The sequence below is a fragment of the Myotis nattereri genome (assembly GCF_964212035.1).
Source record: "Myotis nattereri genome assembly, chromosome: 1".
NCBI lineage: Eukaryota > Metazoa > Chordata > Mammalia > Chiroptera > Vespertilionidae > Myotis > Myotis nattereri.
In genome coordinates, this window is record NC_138075.1 from 64,522,239 (window position 1) to 64,537,995 (window position 15,757).

Sequence of the window (15,757 nt, forward strand, 5' to 3'; positions counted from 1 at the left end):
TTTTCATAACCAAAGGCTTTCTAAAACCTTCTAAGCTTTTACACCAAAAATAGTTTGGTAACTAATCATTGGGAGTTGCTGCACTTAATTGCAATAAGAAACAAAAGAGGCATCATATTAACTATGAGTCATAATGTCAAAAGTTACAATTGTTACTTTCCCTAAGCATTATTTCTTTTAGGGCCTCCTAGCTATTTCTAAATGATGTGCTTGATTACAACTATGAAGTTACACTTTTTTTTTTGTTTTTTTATACACTGTATCCAAACGTCATGCTAGGATAGACAGTTTGGCAATGTGTCCAATCATCGTGCTTTGTCATGGGAAATCCTGACCATTTCCTGTATGAGGTTGGAAATATTGCACTGTCCTGCATCATCCCAATATGCCAATGCTGTAGGTTCAATCCCTGGTCAGGGCACATACAATAATCAACCAATGAATGCATAAATAACTGTAACAACAAAACAATGTTTCTCTCTCTCTCTCTCTTTCTTAAATCAATAAATTAAAAGCTTTCAGATCCACCATCTGCAGTGAAGTCACCCCCAAGATGCAGATTTTCGTGAAAACCCTCACAGGGAAGACCATCACTCTCGAGGTTGAACCCTCGGATACAATAGAAAATGTAAAAGCCAAGATCCAGGATAAGGAAGGAATTCCTCCTCATCAGCAAAGACTAATCTTTGCTGGCAAGCAACTGGAAGACGGACATACTTTGACTACAACATTAAAAGGAGTCCATCCTCGATCTTGTGTTGAGATTTCATGGTGGTGCTAAGAAAAGGAAGAAGTCTTACACCACTCCCAAGAAGAACAAGCATCAGAGAAAGAAGGTAAAGCTGGCTGTCCTGAAACACTACAAAGTGGATGAGAATGGCGAAATTAGTGTCCTTCATTGGGAGTGCCCTTCCGATGCATGTGGTGCTGGAGTTTTTATGACCAGCCACTTTGACAGACATTATTGTGGCAAATGTTGTCCAACCTATTGCTTCAACAAACCAGAAGACAAGAAACTGTGTATGGGTTAATAAAGGACATGAACTAATAAAAACAAACAAACAGACATAAAGGCCTCCAGGAAATTCTAATTTGCAGACAGGGTGCAGAGTCTCTGGACCAGACATTCTCAAAGGCGCTGCATTGTTCCGCCTCGGGGAGAGGTGCGTCACAGCCGTGCACTGGAAATGGCTGGCGCTGAGTCCGACTCACTCTTATTTTAGATGGGCTATTCTAGCCTCACACTAGGTAACCAAAAGCTGGACTCATTAAGAAGAGACAGCAGTGTCCAATTTCTATATTTTATCTTTCCCATTTCATGACACACTATTTGAATGCAGAGGGTCCTTTATGACTCATTTGGAAAATATAAGAAGAAAAAAATGGCTGTAGTTATTCCTGGACCAGTACCCATAGTCAGCATTTTCTGCACAGATGCAATTTGAAAATCATCTCTATCTTCAGCTCCTAAAATTCCAAGTTCTTACTAAGTGAGTTTAAGAAGCTATTCAGCATAGGAACTTATTTATCCTCCATATGTAAGGAAGCTCTAGGTGCCAGAGAGAGACTTTCACATAGATAGTGAAAATTTAAAAAATTTAAAAACTGAGTACATTAGCACTTTTTCATTAGGATACAAAGGGGCCTTGGTCTGGGCTAAAGGGTATTGGACAGGATTTTCATGCTTGAATTCAGTCATTTGATGGATCACCATTTATTCTTTCCTGAAATGCCACTTGAAATTGACAATGATATGGCTGTACTTTAATGAAGTGACTACATTTCCAGCTGGAAAGTCAAAATTATAATGTGTTAATTAACAAGGTTATCACTTTATATTTTCCTTTTATATAATTTCACAGCAGATGGCATTTACATTGGTTTCATTTATTTGGAGGGTCTAACTAAAAGGTGTGGGTCTGCTTTCCTGATGTATTGGATTAGGTCACGGATCACCTAGCTTGGGGGCAAGGGTGGAGATATTTGCAGGCATTGCTTGTGAAATTTCTTGAAGCATGTAAATGAAATTTCTAGGAAATCCTCCATGAGAAGGAGAGAGGGTCAAGTGTATAAGTTGACAAATGTTCACATCTAGCTGTTAACACTTTGTTGGTGATTTTGGCAGATGCAAACATGAGAAATTCAAGTGTTTAAGGTTATTGATAGAGACAAAGGTGGGTTTAATATGCAGGGATAGATGAAGTGCGATCTAAGAAGGTTTAAATGCTAACACATCTGTAGTTCATCATCATCTAATTCCAAAGAATGGCAACAATGTGTTGTAGCGAATCCTTTCAGAATGCCTTCTGGCCCCACTTGCTAAAGTGGGAGAGCAGCCCAGTATCCATATGATGCTGCTCCCCTGGTCACAGTTGATTGGACCTAAACTGAGTTAATCACATTCTCTCCCCTCGGTATTGGGAATAGGGATGCAGAGTCTTTGATTAGCTTGTCTTGGGCACTGGAGCTAGTAGGTGATGCAGAGCTGGGGCTGGACTGCCATTTTCTACCAGGGGAATTCTGAAGCAAAGAAAGCCAGTCTTCAGAGAAAAAAGAGATATTCTTGAGCCTGGAAGAGATGAAGAGAATACCTTTCGTTCCCAGCATTCATGTTCCATGTCAGTCCCACATTAGGGCCTGGCTGTCCTGCAGCTTTGGTTCCCAAAGATACTCCTGTATCTTTTCAATAAGCATCACCCCCTTGTGCTTGAAGTGGTTAGTTTGGGTGTCTATTCCTTGCAAACAATTATCTCTGATTAAGATAGTGTTTTTTTTTCTACATAGAACAGCGGTTCTCAACCTGTGGGTCGCGACCCCTTTGGCGGTCGAACGACCCTTTCACAGGGGTCGCCTAAGACCATCCTGCATATCAGATATTTACATTACGATTCATAACAGTAGCAACATTACAGTTATGAAGTCGCAACGAAAATAATTTTATGGTTGCGGGTCACCACAACATGAAGAACTGTATTAAAGGGCCAGAAAGGTGAGAACCACTGACAAAGAACATCTATGAAGGACATAGGCCGCATTTACTGCAGATGTTTGCCTTCTTAAAATTTTGCTTGATTTATCCACATTAGTTTTCTGGTGGGTAAACCGGCTGGTTAGTACAACAGATGTGGCAGGCTTTGTGAGCAAATGGGTCAAAAAGAAATGCGGAATGGCATGAAATCTTTGCAGCAATGGGCACACGTTTTACTATGTATGTTCTAAACAGAAAGGCAAAGTCCCAACATGCAAAACCTTATGGTTGCATTTTCTTTCTTTAACCTAATTAAGCCCTCATAATATAGCTAGACATAAAGGATATATCCACAGTAATTTAATGTCTCCACTATAAAAGGGCTTGAAAAGATGCTAAGATGGACAGAATAATCAGCTCTATCAGTCCCATCAATTTTTAGCCCCCTTTGCTTCAGTGTTAGGCCCCTGACACCAATTATGTAAATTTGCTCACACGGTGCCTGGCGACTTTTGCATTGTAATTTAAATGTAGGTGTCTTATGAAGACAAAAAGGCATGCATTGTCCTTTTCAAAATTTGAACTGATTCACTGATTTTGTTTCTGTCAAATTACCAGGCAGCTGGAGAAACAGCTGGGCCAGCTTCTGAATACCAACAAAAAAAATCTCAAGTTTGAATTACAATAGGGGTTTTCATTAGAATTTTATAGTATTGTTTAATAAATACAAAACACACTTTACTGGTACTTGGCTGCTTTCCTGTTTACATTAGCAAATGTATTATGCAGATGGAATCAAATGTACTAGGAGTTGCTTGATTCACCGAGAGCAATCAGTCTGAACGTTCTTTATTTTAAGGACTATAACGTCAATTTTGCAGGAGGATCTTAAGAGCCCCTACCTGACCTGCCTTAGTTTCCTAGTGGCAGTATAGTTTAGTGATCTTAGAATTACTTGGGTTCAACAATGGGTTCTACTAGCTGTGTGACCTTTGGTAAATGACTTAAACTCTTTGTGCTTTAATTTTCTCATTTGCGAAGTGGGGATAACAAAAGCTCCTACTTTACTGGGTAGTTGTGAGGATTAGATGAGTTGGATTATATGAAACACTTAATACAGTGCCTAGCATAAAGTATGTATCCTTCATCATTATTATACTCCAGAATGCAAAATACTACATTTTCTTAAAATTTCAGCCAGTGGAACTAATTATTCTAATCAGTGCAATATCATTTAAAACCCAGTTAGGGACTCAAAAGTAGGAAAATAGATATATATAAGGAGGGGTATTGTGGGGATTCAGAGCTACTTACTCCAAAATGTGCTTCTATAGTATTCAGATTGTTTTGAGCTAAAGGCAACTTTAGCTTCAGGCTCAAGAGAAACTTGTGCTCCTCCCTTTAACTACCTACTCCTAGAAGAACTTGAATTAGGAGCCTTGCCCAGAGTAAGAGATTCTCACCGATAACCTTTTCGACCCCCCTGTGGGTCAGAACAACATTTTATTTACTAAATATCTGCTCTTCTTATCATCCCCTTTGAAGCCTCCAAGGTGTGCTACCTCCTTCCTAGCTCAGGATGTCTTATATATCCCCTCCCCCTTTCTATCTCTGAACCTCTTGTGCATGTAGGCTCTCTGACTCTCTCACGTATGCGGGGTTCCCATACCTATGTATGGTATGTATTAAATTTGGTCATTTAATCTGTCTCGTGTCTATTTGATTATTAGACCAACCAGAAGAACCTTAAGGGTAGAGGAAGTTTGTTCCTCCCCCACAGTATAGAGCAGCGATGGCGAACCTTTTGAGCTCGGACTGTCAGCATTTTGAAAAACCCTAACTTACCTCTGGTGCCGTGTCACATATAGAAATTTTTTGATGTTTGCAACCATAGTAAAACAAAGACTTATATTTTTGATATTTATTTTATATATTTAAATGCCATTTAACAAAGAAAAATCAACCCAAAAAATGAGTTTGCGTGTCACCTCTGACACACGTGTCATAGGTTCGCCATCACTGGTATAGAGCCACGCATGTACAAGCTGCCTTGAGCTCAAAGTTCAGACTTCCTATTTCCTTATGAGAATCTCATTCTTCCTAGTAGGTTGGTTGGATGACTGTCTTATCTTAGAACAGGGCCAGCGTGTTCTGATCAACTAGATGTGGACAAGGTCAAGGCAGGTACAAGCTGGACCCATCTGCTGGTCCTGGGAAGAAATCCTGCCTCACTGGTACACATCAGATGGGGGTGGAAATAGAGAAAGGAAGGGAGCCTCAGGGAAGTGGTTGACACGAAGGAGGAATAACTAGGAGTTAGAGAATTTTTCTAAGGTGGACAGCACAGTCCTGGGTGCTTTAGGAGAGGGAATATTCAGAAATCTAGACTGATAGGCTGCTATTTGAATTGGACTATTTGTAGATAGCAGCATCTGGAATGGGGGACTAGTAAGAACATATAATTAGACCCTTTCTCAGAGGAACTGATAAGGAGGGGTATTGTGGGGATTCAGAGCTACTTACTCCATGTCTGGGTTGCGGGCTCAGTCCCCAGTAGGTGGTGTTTTGTTTGAGGAAGAACACATAGAAACGGGAAGTTCAGGTCCCTTGCTGGACAAAAAAAATATATTTTTTAAAAATATATTTTTATTGATTTCAGAGAGGAAGGTAGAGGGAGAGAGAGATAGGCACATCAATGATGAGAGGGAACCACCGGTTGGCTGCCTCCTGCACACCCCCAACTGGGGATCGAGCACGCAACCCAGGCATGTGCCCTTGACTGGAATCGAACCTGGGACCCTTCAGTCCGCAGTCTGATGCTCTATCTGCTGAGCCAAACCAGCTAGGGTGGAACTGATTTTTTAGTGTATCAAGTCAAGGGAGTCAATTGAAGGAACTAGAAAGGAACTCAGATACCAGAAGTGGGGCCAGATCTCAGAAATGGGAGGTCACGGTGTCAAAATTGCAGCATGAGATCTGAACCACATCAGCGATGGCGCATTATACTGGCTGTTGGAAAAAGACTGCTCTGGATGGTTATAGGCTTGGGTGGAAACTTCTGGTCCAATGGGCCCATCTGCATGGATAAGAAGGAGGAAAAAAAAAGCTGGAAAGAGGAGGGAGAAAAGAACACCAGGATGTGCACGAGGGAGTGAGGCAGTCCTCTAGGCAGTTTCTTTTGTCTTCTAAACTTTTGAGAGGGTGAACTTGAAACACACGTAGACAGGGCAGGGGTCCGGAGGAGAACAAAGGCAGGTAGAACATCGGCAGGGGCAGACACGGCAGTTTGAGCAGCCTAATCGCAGGAACCAACCAAGCAGAAATAATAAAATGTTTCTGGACTCAAAGCGGGAGGCCTGGGAAAACAAGGGAGGGCCTGCAACAATAAGGTGAACTGGCACACAGGGACAGAAAAGGTTCAGCACAGGGACAGAGGAAGAGCACATAGAAACGGGAAGTTCAGGTCCCTTGCTGGGCAAGAACAATTGAAGGAATCGATCAGGTGACATCATAGGTAGACATAGAGCAGGCTTGTAAAGAATATATACCCCTGGACTACAAGGCCTTAGGGGGCAGCCCATTATTGGGCCCCCCTCCCCGTGAGGGGAGTCTGAATCTGCTTATAATAAAATTCCCACACTTTTGCTTAAATCTCCTGGTCCGCGGAGCTCATTGTACAGCATCGGCATCGGGAGACACGACCCGGGGAAAACACCTCGGCTCACCGACCGGTTATCACGTTGAGTCACAGAAAGCATCATTAAACTTCTGGGCCTTCTCTCAAGAAAGGAATGACGACATCTCTGAGTAATGGGTAGAAGAGAAAATAAAAAAGATCTATATTCCATACAGAAATCCTAGTGTTTTTTTTTTTTCTGGAAATAAACTCAAAGGAGATTGGAAGTTTCCCCTTTCTCTCTCACATCCTTAAAAAGCCTGCTTCTGTCCGGCCAGTGTGACTCAATGGTTGAGCATCGACCCATGAACCTGGAGATCACAGTTTGATTCCCAGTCAGGGCACATGTCTGGGTTGAGGGCTCAGTCCCCAGTAGGTTGCGTACAGGAGGCAGCCGATCAGTGATTCTCATCATTGATGTTTCTATCCCACTCTCCCTCTACCTTCCTTTCTCTCAAAAAACCAAACAATTAACCAACCAAACAAACAAAAACCCTGCTCCTATCATGCAGTAAAGAACTAGGCTTACTTTGCATCACATAAAAACCTAATCTGAAAAATCATGTTTTGTGATTATCAGATTAGGGAGGCAGAAAGGCTTTTGAAATCAGAATTGCACCAGTTGCAGAGGAAAATGATCTTCTGTGAGAGTTGGACGCTGGTCAAATATCTTTGTGGTTGTTCTTGGATTAATAAGCCTCTATACCTATCATCAATCAAAACAACTTCTGTTGAAGAAAAAAAAAAACACCTCCTTTCATAGGAACAATCTTAACCTGTTGTCTAAATTATGTAAGTAGATAAGCTGAGTACATGGGAATCAGAGACTTCTTTTAAAGGGAGTTTGGCATTTAGTTAACATTTGCTGAATGAATGAGATACTCAGTATGCATTAAAAAATGATGATATAAGAAAAAAAGATGATGACAATGACAATGGTTAGAAATGAAGGAGAAGAAAAGGGAAAAGGATAGAGAAAGGCAAGAAACAGCTGTAGTTCTAAGGCAATTGGCTTACCAATTACCGCTGCTGAAGCAACCATAATGCACAATTTTCAATGATTCAGAGGCTGGTTCTCCAGTATCATCTTAGATTTTTTGCTTCAGATTTTTACCTCTACTGATTGCCTTTTAGCCATGCACTTAATGTTAATTAATTCATAGAGAAGATGAGGGCATGAGAGGTTAATATTAGTTAAACTTTTCCAATGTTTTCTTTCCAAAAGGGCTTACCTCATTTTATTCTTATAGCAATTCTATGAAAGAGAGACCATTATTATCTCTGTTTTACAAATGCCAAACCAAGGTTTGGCAATATTCCCAAGGTCACACAGGTAGCACAGAGTAGAGCGAGAATTTGAACCATGGGTTGCTAGAACCTAGAGCCTGTGTTCTTACTTATTACTAGAGGCCCAGTGCACAAAAATTTGTGCACTCGGGGGGGAGGTCCCTCAGCCTGGCTTGTGCCCTCTCGCAGTCTGGAGCCCCTCGGGGGATGTCCACCTGCTGGCTTAGGCCCGCTCCCCGGGGGATCAGGCCTAAGCTGGCAGTCAGACATCCCTCTGGCAGCCCGGGAGCCCTCGGGGGATGTCCACTTGCCAGTGGGGAGCAGGCCTAAGCTGCAGTTGGACATTCTTAGCACTGCTGAGGAGGCGGGAGAGGCTCCCACCATCACTGCTGTGCTGGAGCCATCAGCCTGGCTTGTGGCTGAGCAGAGCTCCCGCTGTGGGAGTGCACTGACCACCACGGGGCAGCTCCTGCATTGAGCGTCTGCCCCCTGGTGGTCAGTGTGTGTCATAGTGACCAGTCATTCCCAGTCATTCTGCTGTTATGGTCAATTTGCATATTACCCTTTTATTATATAGGATAGAGGCCTGGTGCATGGGTGGGGGCCACCTGGTTTTCCCTGAAGGGTGTCCTGGATCAGGGTGGGGGTCCCGCTGGGGTGCCTGGCCAGCCTGGGTGAGGGGCTGAGGGCCGTTTTCAGGCTGGCCACAACCCCTTCAGTGTGGGGGTCCCCACTGGGGTGCCTGGCCAGCCTGGGTGAGGGGCTGAGGGCCATTTTCAGGCTGGCCAAGCCCCCTGGCAACCGAAGCTCCCAGCCTCTCCTTTTTTTCTTTATTTTTTCCTGGGATTTATTTATCTTCTATCATTGAAACTTTGTAGCCTTGAGTGGAGCCCAGGTATGGCCAGGGCAGGCGGGAAGCTTGGCTTTCTCCATTGCTGGGGGAAACCTGAGCCTCCTGCTTGCTCCAGCTCCGTGACCGCCGCCATCTTTGTGAAGGAGTGAGGGTTAATTTGCATATTACTATTTTATTATATAGGATGTCCTTTTGCTTCTAAGCTACTCAGTCTACTAACTTATTTCCAGTCACGTAAATGTTCCTAGTGCTTTATACTTGACAAATGCTTCCAAACTTCCTCATCTTATTTTTTATTTCTTCTTTCCTCCTTCTTTGGTGTATAAAAGTGTGCTGCATTGGTTTACTATAAAAATTTTTTATTGTCTAAAGTTTTACATATGTCTTCTTTTTCCCTGATTAACACCCCTCCTCCCCCCAGCCATTCCCACCCTGGGAAAGCACCCACAGCCCCAGTGTCTGTGTCCATTGGTTATGCTAATATGCATGCACACAAGTCCTTTGGTTGCTCTCTAACCCATCCACCTCCCCTGCCATTTGTCTCTGGATCTATTTTTGTTCATCAAATTATGTTGATCATTATATCCCACATATAAGTGAGATCATGTGATATTTATCTTTCTCCAACTGGCTTATTTTGCTTAGCATAATGCTCTCCAGTTCCATCCATGCTGTTGCAAATGGTGAAAGTTCCTTTTTATAGCAGCGTAGTATTCCATTGTGTAGATGTAGTATTAAATTATGTAGATGTACCACAGTTTTCTAATCCATTCATCTGCTGATGGGCACTTAGGCTGTTTCCAAATCTTAGCTATTGTAAATTGTGCTGCTATGAATATAGGGGTGCATATATCCTTTCTGCTGGTGTTTCTGGTTTCTTGGGATATATTCCCAGAAGTGGGATTACTGGGTCAAATGGGAGTTCCATTTTTAACTTTTTGAGGAAACTCCATACTGTCTTCTACAGAGGCTGCACCAGTCTGCATTCCCACCAGCAGTGAAGGAGGGTTTCTTTTTCTCCGCATCCTCACCAGCACTAATCATTTGTTGATTTGTTCATGATAGCCATTCTGACAGGTGTGGGATTGTACCTCATTGTTGTTTTGATTTGCATCTCTCGGATGATTAGTGACTTTGAGCATGTTTTCATATGTCTCTCAGCCTTCTGTATGTCCTCTTTTGAAAAGTGTCTATTTAGACCCTTTGCGCATTTTTTTATTGGATTGTTTGTTATCCTTTTGTTAAGTTGTATGAGTTCTCTATAAATTTTGGAGATTAAATTTTTATCTGAAATAGCATTGGCAAATATGTTCTCCCATGCAGTGGGCTTTCTTGTTGTTTTGCTGATGGTTTCTTTTGCTGTGCAGAAGCCTTTTATTTTGATGTAGCCCCATTTGTTTATTTTCTCCTTAGTCTCCATTTTCTTTTTGTATCTTTTGAATTCTAAGCCTCAAGCTGCCCCTGTGCTGCAATGTTTAAGAGTAGTGTTTATTTTTTATTAAAGTGAAACACACACATAGTTTAGGGGTCAAATAGTTCTATATAAGGCCTAATACAGAAAACAGGGATTCTCTAGGCCCCAATCTAAGATGATACATAAACTGGAGAACCAGCCTCTGAGTCATTGAAAACTGTGCATTATGGTTGCTTCAATCAAATAGTTCTCTATCCTTCTGAGTTCTTAGTGGAGGCCCTTGTAATGAAAGACAGATTACCAAGAGAAAAACAAAAGTTCATTAACATGTGTACCTTGTGTATGTGTGGGAGATCCCAGGGAAAAATGAATAACTCCCCAAGGTGGCTTAGAATCCAGATTGAAATACCTTCTTCCTAGGGAGAAGGGATGGGAGATGTAGGCCTCTTAGAGGAGAGTACATGATTTTTAGGAAAGATGAAGGGGGTGGAGGAAGATAGTTTGTAACAGTTTGGGTGTGATATCAACTTCTAGTCTCCTGTCCTGTGACAGGAATCAGTCTTCGCTGGCTAATGACACTTTTCCCATTGAGGGGACCTATGACATTTAAGCTCCTTTTGGGGGGTCCGATTTTAGGCAGATCAGGAGACTTCAGTGAAAACCTCTCCGTGCATTTGCTGTTTTTCAAGCATCTGCAGCTCAAATCATCAATATAACAAAATGGCATATGTTGGGGTGGCCTGTTCTCTGACCTTCAGAATAAACCCAACCAAAGCTTGTCTCCTCTCTTAGATGATTTGCCACAGTAGCGTTGTTCCCTGGAGACAATATTCTGACCAGACCTTCCTGGGAGTGATCATAACATACCCTGTGCTTGTAGAAAGGTGTGGGCCATATCACTAAATAAATCAGGGTCAGTTTTCTCATCTTGTGGAAAGGGAAATAAAGTTATGATAGTTTATCTCCCTTTCCACAGCTTTCCTGCAGGTTTGTGTCTCTGCTGCAGCCCCTGTGGCTGCGGGGCTTGGGGCTGCTAGGTGCCAGGCCCCCCTTTGGGCTTGTGTCTCTGCTCCTCCGACCCCAGAGCCATCATGGCTGCGGGGCTTGGGGCTGCTGGGTGCCAGGCCCCCCTGTGGGCTTGTGTCTTTGCTCCTCCGGCCCCCACAGCAGCGGCGATGAAGCAGGCCCAGAGGCCCTCTGCAGGCGGGGTGGGATGGAACGCCTGCTTTGTTGCCGTGGTGACAATGCAAGCATTCTGGTCCAGCCACTGCCATCTTTGTTGCGGAGTGACCCTCAATTTGCATATTCCCGCCTTATTGGCTGCAGGTGCCACCATCTTTGTCATGGAGTGGTGGTGAATTTACATATTACTCTTTTATTAGATAGGATGTGGTTACATTAAGTCAATATTTATATTATTATGACTTTGTAAATGTTTACATATTATGATTACCTTTCCATTCCATTTTTTTCTAAAATTAATAAATACTTTGTTTTTATTTTTCACTTAGTTTACTATAATTATCGGTAACTCATAACCAAATTCTCCCCAAAAGGTGCATTTCTTTGCAATATAGTCACACACATTAGGTAATCTGTCAATTTCATTTTCTTTTACATATATATATATTTAATTAAATCTTTATTGTTGAAAGAATTACATATGTCCCCCATTTCCCCCCATTGACCCCATCCAGCCTGCCCCTGCCCCTGCCCCTCCCCCTCCCAGGCCTTCACCACCCTATTGTCTGTGTCCATGGGTTATACATATATGCATACAAGGTCTTTGGTTGATTACCTCCCACCCACATGTCCTCCCTCGCCTTCCCTCTGAGATTCCGCACTCTGTTCCATGTTTCCATGTCTCTGGATCCACTCCATTCATTTTGTTAATTAGATTCCACATATGAGTGAGATCAGGTGATACTTGTCTTTCTCTGACTGACTTATTTCACTTAGCATGATCAATTTCGTTTCCTTTAAAACATTTGAGAGCCTTCTGATTTTCTTCATTTTGACTTTGATTCTTCTCAGACTTGCTTCACAGCTGTCATTCTGGGATCAAACTTCACCATTATTCTCTTTCTTGTGTTAAGTTCCATTTCCAAGACCTTACATATATTAATCAGCTTTTGATTCTCCCTCCCTCTCTCTCTCTTGCAGTAGTGACTCCAAAATTTCAGTGGCTCACAAGAAAAAATGATTTATTTCTCATTGTCATTAGATATACTTTTAGATATACCTTCTGAGTTTGCTACAACTCTGCTCCACATTGTAAGGACCCAGGACCCAGGAGCAATCTTCATCTGGACCACACCAATCTCTAATCTTTTGGGAAAGAAAAGAGCAATGATACCCACCATTTCCACTTATTTCATTGTTCAAAGCAAATCAATGGCCAAGTTTGATGTCAGTGGATGAGAAGGAAAATTCTAGTCTTGATAGAGAGGGCAGGCAATATTTTCAACACATAACACAATCTACCATGTGTTCCTATTTCTTGGTTTGCTCTTACAGTTTCGGAGAGTTCATCCTTCAATAGCTTCCTGAGGAGGAGTGCATACAAGTTAAATTATTAAGAGATCTTACATGTTTAAAATGTCTTTTCCTAATTGACAGTTTATTTGGATATAGAATTCTAGATTGGAAATCATTTTCCTCAGAATTTATGGGTATTTCCCTACTTCTTGATTCCAGTGTTAATGTTGAGAAGTCCAATGTAATACTAAAATTTAACTTTTTACCTTTCTGGAAACTTATTTTTGTTCCTCATGTTCTGAAATTTGACAATTGTGTGTCATGGTGTGGATTTGTTGCTTTCCATTTTGCTGGACATGTGGTAGGCCCTATAAATTTGGGAATACATGTCCTTCTGTACAGAAATTTTTCTTGAATTATGCTTTTGATAATTTCCTTCCCTCTACCTCCCCCCCCCATATTTCTATTCAGTTTTATGTTTCATTTATTCTATTTTACATTTATAAAGTTTTCTTTTTTAATTCTCTGAGTATGTTTGCTTCCCCTAAATCACATTTCTTATTTAAGGGATGCCCTATATTATCCTATCTCTGTTAAGATGTTTACTATTAATTTGCTTTTTGAAATTTTTCTTTTTTTCTGCTTAGGTCTTTCCATCCTCCAAGTTGCCTGTTTTGTTTTGTCCTTTTGGTTTTATGTGAGAAGTATTAAATTTCTTAAATTTCTGGTAAACTCCTCCCCCCACACCCAGGGGTTCAGAAACTCTGTTTTGCTCTTTTCAGAGAATTATTCTCATCTTCTGATTGGGCGGAGATATCTCTTAGCTGCACAGAGTTGGGAAGGGAAATTGCTTTTATTTTTTTTTTCCAAGTCAGGGAAAGTCCCTGTAATTAAGAAGCTTAAAAAAGTTTTTTTTTAAAATGTTTTTTCAAAAATATTTTTTTTGTCCAAGCCGGTTTGGCTCAGTGGATAGAGCATTAGCCTGTGGATCGAAGGGTCCTGGGTTCGATTCCGGTCAAGGACGCATGCCCAGGTTGTGGCTCGATCCCCAGTGTAGGGTGTGCAGGAGACAGCTGATCAATGATTCTCTTTCATCATGAATGTTCCTATCTCCCTCTCCCTCTCCCTTCCTCTCTGAAATCTATAAAAATATATTGATGAGATTATACGGGGGATCAGGCCCGCAACCTGGGTATGTGCCCTGACTAGGAATCAAACCATGACCTTCTGGCTCATAGGTCGAGGCTCAACCACGGGGCCACGTCAGTTAGGCAGGAAACTGTTTTTTAAATGGACTTTCAAACAATCCTCCTGTTTTAGTTCCGTGGCCATTTGCAAAAACAACTGGTGTATCGATGTCTAAATATTTTGTGGGTTCTATGTGCAAATCAAATTGCTTTTCAGCTTTCCCCTTTGCTGGTTTTGAATTCAACTTTCTAGGGTCTATTCAGTCAATTATTACTCATCTGTATGCGTTCTGATTTCTAAAATGTCATTGCTGCATTAACTGTCTACTTACATTGGTTTTGTAGGTTGATGCTTTAAAAAAATTACCTTACTGTTGTTTTAGTAGATTTGGAGCAAGAGCAAAGGTAAAGGCATGTGTTCAACCTGTCATTTTTAAGGAAAAATCACACGATTCTCAGAACAACCAGGGAAGACATTATTATCCCCATTTTACAAATGAGAAATGGAGTTCATATGACTTGCCAAGATTGTATAGCATATAATGTTGAATCTGGGGCTTGTATTCAAGTCTTCTGACTCCAAGTTCAATGCTCTTTTCACTAAGTTCCTTAAAAAAGAAGGCTTTATAATACAGTTCTTTAAAAACAGTCTTTGGCATCAAAGACCTGGATGTGAGTCCTGGTTTTCCCTTTGATAGCTGAAAGTTACTCATCTATAAAATGGGGATGGTAGAATAGCACAACCTCGACAGAGCATCAGGTAGTATATGTAAAGTATCCAGCAAGTCTCTGGCATACAGTGAGTGCTCCCTTATTACTATATTGGAAAAATTGAAATGATAAGATATAATAATGATTTTTAGTTTTCATTAACTGAACTATGTCCGGGGAAACTTTTAAATTAATTCTGCAGACATTTACTGAATAATTAGCACGTGCACTGTGGAGTGTTTATTCTTCTGTTCTCTTCTATCTGAACCTCTTTCTGAAAATATCATTGGTTAGCAACTACTCCAAATCTTGTTGAGCTTAAATGACAAACTTCTGAGTAAGGACAGAAGGAGTAGACACAGATTTTCTAACCACCAATACCTAATGAAATGAACAACAACAAAAGAAATGCATTAATAAAGCCCCAAATTCACCAGGTCAAGGAGGAAACCTTACACATAAATGTTATTTATTTATTTTTTAGCGTGGTCAATGAAATAAACAATATTCTGGTATAGAAAGGTGTGGCTCCTCACCCTGCCCCCTACTGCTCAGAAGCCATTGAGAGGAAAAGAGGGTGGGGGTGGAGGGGAGTTGACAACATTCTGAGGCTTTCCCTCATTCCTTCACTAGCACGGGAAGAATTCTGAGGGTATAGAATTCAGGGGTGGGCAAACTTTTTGACTCGAGGGCCACAATGGGTTCTTAAACTGGACTCAGAAGAAGGAGCTGCGGCCGTGTTTCCCGACGTTGCCATGTTAACACTGCTGCTGGTGAAGGAGCGGAGGGGAGAGCAAGAGAACCCTCCGCTCTTTCGGCTCCGCGGGCCGGATTCGGCCCGCGGGCCGTAGTTTGCCCACGGCTGGATAGGTTGAGCAGCCACTGGGAGGATGGAATGGGGGGAGCCAAGAAAACTGCACATTACCACCACAGGCCTGCAGCAGAGACAATAAGGGCCTCCAGAGCTTTCCATTTTCCAGGTAACCAGGCTGAGCAGAAGAAATGATACAAATTACACAAGAGTGTAATGTGTTCCTGGCTGGTGAGCCTAGGACTGAGGTATCCACTTAACTGAAATCGCACAAGACAGCAGCACTCAGCCCCAACTTCTCTCCTTCCTCCCCTTTATCCTACATTCTCATGTTAGAGAAAAATGGTTAGGAAACACTCCAAACTCTTAACC

The 15,757-nt window shown here is 41.8% G+C and overlaps 1 pseudogene across 1 annotated transcript; it reads left to right on the top strand.

Annotated features, from left to right (window-relative positions):
- Nucleotides 1-553: 553 nt before the first annotated feature.
- Nucleotides 554-1,031, top strand: LOC308519447 (ubiquitin-ribosomal protein eS31 fusion protein-like; annotated as a pseudogene). The gene has a single exon. The product of its transcript is annotated as a ubiquitin-ribosomal protein eS31 fusion protein-like (transcript).
- The last annotated feature ends 14,726 nt before the right edge of the window (nt 1,032-15,757 follow it).